Source organism: Anolis carolinensis, chromosome 3 (genome assembly GCF_035594765.1).
Source record: "Anolis carolinensis isolate JA03-04 chromosome 3, rAnoCar3.1.pri, whole genome shotgun sequence".
Taxonomy (NCBI): Eukaryota; Metazoa; Chordata; class Lepidosauria; order Squamata; family Dactyloidae; genus Anolis; species Anolis carolinensis.
This window is the reverse complement of record NC_085843.1, coordinates 260,721,302-260,730,170: the sequence shown is the minus strand read 5'-3', so window position 1 is coordinate 260,730,170 and position 8,869 is coordinate 260,721,302.

Here is an 8,869-nt window from a genome sequence, read left to right as displayed (position 1 = left end):
GGTGAATCTATGATATATCTATAACAGGGGTCCTCAAACTTTTAAAGCAGAGGGCCGGTCCACAATCCTTCAGATTGTTGAGGGGCCGAATTATCATTTGGAAAAAAAAAATGAACAAATTCCTATGCACACTGCACATATCTTATTTGTAGTGCAAAATAACAACAATAACAATGAAAGACCAATACAATATTTAAAAATGAAAATAATTTTAACCAACATAAACCTATCAGGATTTCAATAAGAAGTGTGGGCCTGCTTCTGGCCAATGAGATAGTCAGGTTAATTAGGATTGTTGTTGTTGTGTGTCTTCAAGACATTTCAGACTTTGGGCGAGCCTAAGTCCAAAATTATTTATTTATTCATTTACTACATTTATTTACTACATTTATATCCCACCCTTCTCACCCCGAAGGGAACTCAGAGCAGCTGTATGTACATATAATATATTATATTATTAGCATAGCACAATATTAGCATTATATATTACTATATTGAACTATACCACTATACTGTAATATTATATGTAATATATACCATATAATTATTATTATTATATGGTATTATTGTTAGTATCATATTGTATAAAATGATAATATTATTATCAATATCATATGTATATAAAATATATTATATTATTTAAACTGATATAAAAATATTATATTATAAATGAGGGCGGGGGCCAGGTAAATGACCTTGGAGGGCCACATCCGGCCCCCGGGCCTTAGTTTGGGGACCCCTGATCTATAATATATGATGAATACAGTTTGCCCCCATTTGAATTGCCATGGCTTATTGCTATAGAGGAGCCTCCGCTGGCTCAGTGTGTTAAAGAGCTAAGCTGCTGAACTTGCAGACTGAAAAGTCCCAGGTTCAAATCCTGGGAGCGGAGTGAGCACCCACTATTAGCTCCAGCTTCTGCCAACCTAGAAGTTCTAAAATATGCAAATGTGAGTAGATCAATAGGTACCGCTCCGGCGGGAAGGTAACAGCGTTCCATGCAGTCATGCCGGCCACATGACCTTGGAGGTGTCTACGGACAACGCCAGCTCTTCGGCTTAGAAATGGAGATGAGCACCAACCCCCAGAGTCGGACACAACTGGACTTAACATCAGGGGAAACCTTACTTTTACCTTATTGCTATAGAGTCTTGGGGTTTGCAATTTTAGGGGGGCACTAGCACTATTTGGTAGGAAAGGCTAATGGTCTTGTAAAACTATAACCCCCTCAAATCCATAGTATTGCGCTATGGCAATTAAAGTGGTTTTGAACTGCATTAATTCTACAGTGTAGATGGATCCAAGGCAGTATAGTCCACTGCTAAATAATTATTGCAGTAAAGAAGTTCTTCCTAGTTTAGGGAGAACACCTTTTCTTGTAATTTGAATTCATTAGTTTGTGTTCTGATCTCTGAAGAAACTCAAAACAAGCTTGCTCCACCTTCTGTAAATCCATAATACAACATGGAAATCGTGTGACATGTGGTACTTCTCAGTTGGAGAGCTGTGATGCTGCAATTTGAAGGAATGCACTGGAGAATTCTAGGGACCTCATCACATTGCAGAAAATAAGTATCCTAGGATGTTTAGTGCCTTCTTTGGATACGGCGCCCCATAGCAGCTATCACACAACATTGCATAACTTTCGGCTGTGGCTCCATGCCCAACTGGGATGAAAGCGTTGCTAGATGCTTTCCCCACAATACTGGGGGCTTCCTGTGTCATGCTAGCTGTGTTGTAGATGACTGGAGAGATAACACCAAGAGAGATCCTTTGAAAGGCCAAAAAGTCCGGTTTATTATTTTCAGCTGAGTCTCTGGAAGTGGAATCTCTTACAAAAAGCAAACCAGAGCCCCGATCAAGGGGTTGACATTGCCTTTTATACATTTTCAGACAAAGAACATGCTTCTACATACATCTCGTCATTAGTACGTGACTTCACATGCTTACATATATGGGCATAAATATGCACAATCAGCATTTTCCTATCTAAGCACTCTAAAAAGCCTGTAGCAAGTCACAGATCCCAAGAGAGATCCATCAAGAGGCCACTCTTGGCCTGTCAAGCTGTACTAGGAACCAATTTACACTGGAATGTATAGAAAACAGGCCCCCCTTCTCCCCTCTGTCCTGTCAGCTTGTGCATCCCTAAAATCTAACACAAAGAGAGTTTGATTTTTCTACATTTCACTGCTTCTAATGTGCATACAATATATGTCTAAAAATCCATATTTTTCGGTTCCTCATCAGCTGCAATGAGTGATGCTTCCCCTGTACGATGGGGAAAGCGTTGCCGCGCTGGAGCAGTGCATGGGGAGCCGGAGTCACCCCACACACCTGCCATTTCGCCACACCTGCTGCCGAAATGGTGGGGGGGAAGGCTGCCTCGTATGAAAAGGTAATAAGTGTCTTTAACAATGGCACTAAGCGATTCTATGTGATTTTACTTCAATCACCATGGCACTATACTATGGTGCAATAGTAATTGAATCCTGGCATAATTTTGGTTTGTGGGGCATTCGAAATATCTGGCTGAGAGGTCTAAGTTATACTTCCTAAGCCACAAGTCCCAGGATTTCATAGGATGTTTCATTCCACTCCTTCCCCCTACATTTTCAAGAAAAGTGTGTGATGCAATGCTTGCTCAAAATGTTAAAACCAATATTAGAAGTGAATTGGAGACACCAAGATTTAAGTTATTCCTAGCTGGCCACAGATTGTTCTAACTTACCTAACCAGGATGTTGGAAAGATGAAATGGGACAAGTCAGCGTGCAGTCCTTATGTTTTCTTCAGGGAAATGTTTTTGTTAAAATGGTACAAACGCCATATGACTTGTCACTACATGTTTTTACCTCCTAGCAACACAGAACACCTGAATCCAGAAGTCAGCACAGGCCTTAGGGGACTCGGCCAATGAAGACAGAGCTTTCATTCTAAGACAAAACACTTGTTCATTTAGATTAATTTCATTTGGGCTTAGATTCAAGGGATGTGTTAGGACAGTGGTTCTCAACCTGTGGGTCCCCAGGTGTTTTGGCCTACAACTCCCAGAAATCCCAGTCAGTTTGCCAGCTGTTAGGATTTCTGGGAGTTGAAGGCCAAAACATCTGGGGACCCACAGGTTGAGAACCGCTGTGTTAGGAGGCTATCATGCATATATAATAGCAGGTCTTTGAGATAGGAAAGGGAAAGATGATATATGTATGTATATGTGCATGTGTGTGTGTATGTATATATATATGTGTGTATGTATGTGTGTGTGTATATATATAGCATCAAAATTATGTGTAGCTGTTCAATTATGGGGAAATCACAGGCCTGCAAAATTGAGGGCCACATAAACGTTTAAAAAACCTATGTTGATTTTATAAATAGCTCATGCTTCAAATGCAAAAGTGACTTCAGATTTGCTCCATCACATACAATGTTTTTTCTGCTTGCTTTGACAGTTTTATTTCTTAACATGTGACTCAGTAAGATTTCTTAGGGGAGTAAGTAAGAAAGGGGTAAAGTCTTCTAACAGACTTTCAAAACACTTTAAATCACTGACCTGCAGCACACAAATCCATTTGAAACCCCTAAATGAGGATCAGTGTGGACAGTTAATCAAAACTGAGAACAAGTTTTGAATTGATTTTTTTTTTAATCAAATTTGTGAAAGGTATAACATTTTATTGCGTTTTTCAATGTCAGCACCCCAAAACCCAATTTTAAAAGCTGCAATCTTGGGGAGAAAAATAATCACAGGCATTAGCAGCTGGAAGTCTATCCACGAGGGATCCATCCAGAAGTGGTATAACCACTAGTATATGCAAAATTTTTCACAATATAGACAGAACCTGAACAGGGTCACAAAGTGAGTATCAGTGGCTGAATAATATTTTGCCTGAAAATCTTTCAGTGAAATAAAAGTGGGGAGAAACAGACTTACCTAACCTGTCCTGGCTGCAGGGAGAAGAGAAACAATTTTGCTCTCCTGGATGGACAATGCCATCAATTCCTTTCTCCAAGTTGCAGAAGTGCAGCTAAAATGGGGGAAAATGTAACCTGGAGTCTTACAGCTGGGGCAGGCATAGAGCTGCACATATGGAGCATTACACTCCATGTGATTTGATCTAGACTTTCAGATATTATTTCATTACAATTATATCCTGCCTTCCCCTCAGGAGTTCAGATAGCATACTTTTCCTTTCCCAGTTTTATCCTCATGAGAATCCAGTTAGACATGTTAAAGAGGTTGTGACTAGTCCAAAACCACCCTGTTGCTTCCTAGATCTGTGGGAATTGGAACCTATTTTCAAAGCAGATTTTTAAAACCCTAGACATTATGCCTTTCAGGGTCTTAATATGAGTAACAGGAGAGGCAGCATGTGTTGTGTGCCTTCAAATTGCCTGTTGATTTATGGCAATCATATGGATTTCATAGTTTTCTTAGCCAAGGAATATTCTGAGGTGGTTTTATTGGTACCTTCTTACCAAACCATTAGAATTTCAAATTGGCTCAATGCTTAAACTTGAGTATGGTATATTTCACAACTTCTCTTTCATCTGGCTTCCTAGAAATGGAGAGGTGTAGCCTGGGTGTAAACAGGGAGTTCTAATATTGATAACAACTATCTAATGAGACATTGACAAAAATATGCATTTCTTAATTTACTCTTTGTGCCTTCAGAACATAGTTATATGCAACAATCCATTCCTATATCCTTCTGCTTAATAGCAAATCCAGGACAACATGACTGTAACCAAATGTAGCTACTACAACAGGCATGGGCAAACTTCAGCCTTCCATGTGTTTTGGGCTTCCATTCCCACAATTCCTAACAGCCTACCATAGGCTGTTAGGAATGATTGGAGTTGATGTCCAAAACACCTGGAGGGCCGTAGTTTGCCCATGCCTGTACTATAAGAGAATCATTATACACCCCCCCAATCGTTTTTCGTAGTGTCTTGGTTTTTAGACCTATTCTTGAGTTTATCTGGGGACTGATTCAGAAAATTGCATTGGCTAGACCACTGGTTCTCAACCTGTGGGTCCTCAGGTGTTTTGGCCTACAACTCCCAGAAATCCCAGCCAGTTTACCAGCTGTTAGGATTTCTGGGAGTTGCAGGCCAAAACATCTGGGGACCCACAGGTTGAGAATCACTGGGCTAAATTACATCTGCTTTCGCTTCTTCATGATTTTCTATGGGCAAGCAGATGAAGAATGACATATGGCATATGTTCTGCATCTCAAAAACTAGAGTTAAGAGACAGAAACCGGTGTCATTTTTTGAATCAGCAGGTCAAATATATCCAGAAACAGGGGTAATATTTGAGGCACCAAAATATGTATTGGGCAGTTATCAATATCAGAACACTTGAAGGAAATCCAGCCCTTTGGAAAAATATGTTTAAAGGAAGGGCACCTCGGAAGCAAAAACATCCTTGTTAGAATTGAATAGAATTTTAAAAATAGCCTTTTTGGAAGGAGTCGGATTCCTTATTAGAATGAAAGGTTGGATAGTAGTGTTTCCATTAGACCCCCTAAACCACAGAATTCTGCATGAGGCAGCCACAGGATCTCAAGTGGATGCATTGCATACTCTTTAGCTACTGTTTAAGCTCTAGTGTGATGAGGTCCTGCTGGCAGATGGCTCTTGAGGTCTCTTCCAACTCTATGAATCTACCAGACTATATGCAACAACAGCAAGCATCGCTTTCTGCACTTCCTATTCAGATACTTCCCAGCTGTTGCAATGTCAATAGGTTTGTTCATCTTCTTCTGAAACACTGGGTGGCAGTAAAAGATTGATGATAAACAGAGGGAAATGTATGTTTTCTCTTTCGCAACTAACTATATAGGACAGTTGTCAGCATTAAATGTATGACGTCTCCTTACAACATGTGAAAGATTCTTAAAATAACTAACTGCTGACAACCCTTGCATAGATTGCCAAAGGCAATGCGTATTTGAAAATCCCCTCCCCTAAAAATATTGTAATACAGCAGTTGGGGAGAGTAACATTATTACTCCTGACACTTCTATCTAGATCTGTGTTTTTATATGTTAACCATTCTAATATGCAAAGTGTATTTGATCTTATTTCAAGTTTTCCACAGATGGATTGGCAAACAAATTGGGTTACCTTGGAGCAGGAGGGCCAGGAACCCATAGTTTAAAGGATTCTTAGCTTGTAACTGGATATCACCGGCTATTAGATATATTCTTCACATTGTAGAATTAGTTATGTCCCATGATTGATTCTTATGGCAAAGATGGATTTGTTTCGACTGATGTTATACCACACAGAAAGGGTGTCATAGCATGGTTTTCCTGCACATTTGGATTGGCTGCTATTTCATTTTCCTTCCTGGGAAGGCTTATAAGCACTGAAAAAGCAGCAGGCAGGATCAGCTGTGCATTGTAAAAGAACCCTGTTTTAATGTAAAAATAACAGCAAAATTTAAGCTTATCTCACTTGGAATGAGCCGTGAAGTGCATGTTGAACCGTGAAGTGCATGGTACCACCAAACCATTTTTTCAGGCGTCTTGTCCCTGAATATCACTACTAAAGTGGGGGCGTCAAACATAGGAAGAGTATCAACTCTACTTTTGTTGTATTTTTCTTCATTGCTGGCATCAATGGTTTTATTAACAAACAGAAAATTGAAGTGTGTCACTATAGCAAAGCAATGGACACCTTGTGAATGCTAATATTGAACTACAACTCCCACCAGTCCTAACCAGCACAGTTAAGGATAGGGGTTGGCAGGGCCTAAGCACACATTATATTGAGCATCAATTGTTCCACTCTACAGTTGCAGCTCAAGAACTTCTTAAAGAAACCAATATTTGATCCCTCACTAATTTGAGTCTGCATGCCAATCTCCCATTGTAGACCCCATCCTAAATGGCAAATCCCAGGATTCTATAGGCTGTTGCCATGGTAGTTAAATTGGAACCATAGCACTATGGTCTTGTTATAGTGTGAAAGCATGGTGAATCCGGATCAAATTATGTTTAGATAACTCGTATTCCAGGGTTATTACCAGTTATTATTTTCTGTAATTATGAAAAATGGACAAAAAGATGCATATAGGCATCCATTTTCCAAACAGATTTGAATGTCTTTGATGACAAAATATACAAATTAGATATGTATGTATATATATTGCTACATTGGTAAATTTAGAGAAGTGAAGATTCCAAGGATAGCTGCATTCCAGCCCACACCTTAAATGGGGAAGTATGGATTGGAGTCAGTTCACAGTGGAATTCACAAAAGGGAATTCTTCAAGGATTCTTATCTTTATAACATCTTGCACGAAGCTCCTGACAGTCCACTATTTTTCCTTGCTCATGATCAGGACAAATAAAAAGACATGAAACAGCATCAAACTTAATTCAGACAACATGGCTCTGTTTATAATTTTTAAAAAATTGCAGACTGTGGTATGAACTGCATGAACTAACACTCTCCTAAAAGACGTATTGTTTGGAAATATTCTTTTATTCAGTTATTTTATTGTGTTCCTAAGTGGAGGCTGCAATTTTTGTTATGTACTTTGGAGTCATATTGGACTTATGGTGAGTTTTCTTGGCAAGATTTGCTCAGAGGAAGGTTGCCTTAAGCTCTGAGGCCAAAAGAGTGTGACTTGCCAAAAGCTACCTGGTAGGATTCTTGGGATTCAAATGTTAGCATCCAGAGTTGTAACCCAATGATCAAATCACAACTCCATGCCGGCTCTCTGGTAGGCTGCAGATTTAGGTGCATTTTAGTGTTTAGCTGGGATGCCAGCTACAACCCTCTCTAGAAAATGAGAAACCCTACCACTATAGAGTATGTCCCGATAACCTCTCTTCTAGATAGGTATGTTATGCATACACAGTTACTATTGATAATGGGTACTACAGTATGTTCCATTAAGAAGTAGGCATATACATCCAGAATAAAGATAAGATCCTGGAGGCCACAATTGAAGACAGAGAAAGGAACATGACTGCTGAGTATTCTGGAGGCAGATGGTATCAGTAAAGGGTAGGTTAAGGACAATGGTAACAAGGTTTGCTGCTCATGTGAAGCAGATAGTTGGCCATTTAAACTGCAGCAATATTTGTAAGATACAAATAAGCAAGTGTCATGCCTATGAATGATTCAGTTATGCAGCTGACCGGCACAATGCTTTTCACTGTTCTGGAATGTGAAAGGAATGTCTGCTTGTATATGAACTTTAGGCATTTCCTCTTTCACAGAAGAACCAGCCATGTGGATAGAGCACATGCAACTGAACAGGAAACTTAGTTGCTGGGCTCTGGCTTCTACCAGCTGCAACTAGCTTGACACACACTTATGTTGTAGTCCAATAATATGAGTAAGGACATGCAAATTCTTGAAACTGGCTCTTTGTCAAGCAAGCCCTTGAAAGAACTGGGAACACAAGTCAGTTTTAGCACTGCAAAACTGGCTCATTTTTAATTCTATTCGATTCTTTAAAATCACCTGGGCTGTTAGCCTTTGGGAAGGAGGATGGCAGAGGTGCTCTTAATGAAAAAATAAATAAGAAGAACCTTGTCTGGTCTGTTACAAGGAAAAGATTGACAGAAACAGCTACTATATCCAACATAACCTTATCAATATTTCTCACACACCTTCTCTCCTGCCACAGGCAGGACTGGATTATCAACAGGCAGGGGTTAACGGAGAAAACATGCAAATTGCTTCATAGTCATTTCTGGTATCTCCTGAATTTTCCAGTGCTGATCATGCTGGGTTGCTATCCATGCTCAGAACATTCCTCCAGTTGGCAACTGAATATGAACGCAGAAAAAGGAATGACTTTGTTATGGAATACATGGATACATTCAGGTCTCCAGCAACTGTGC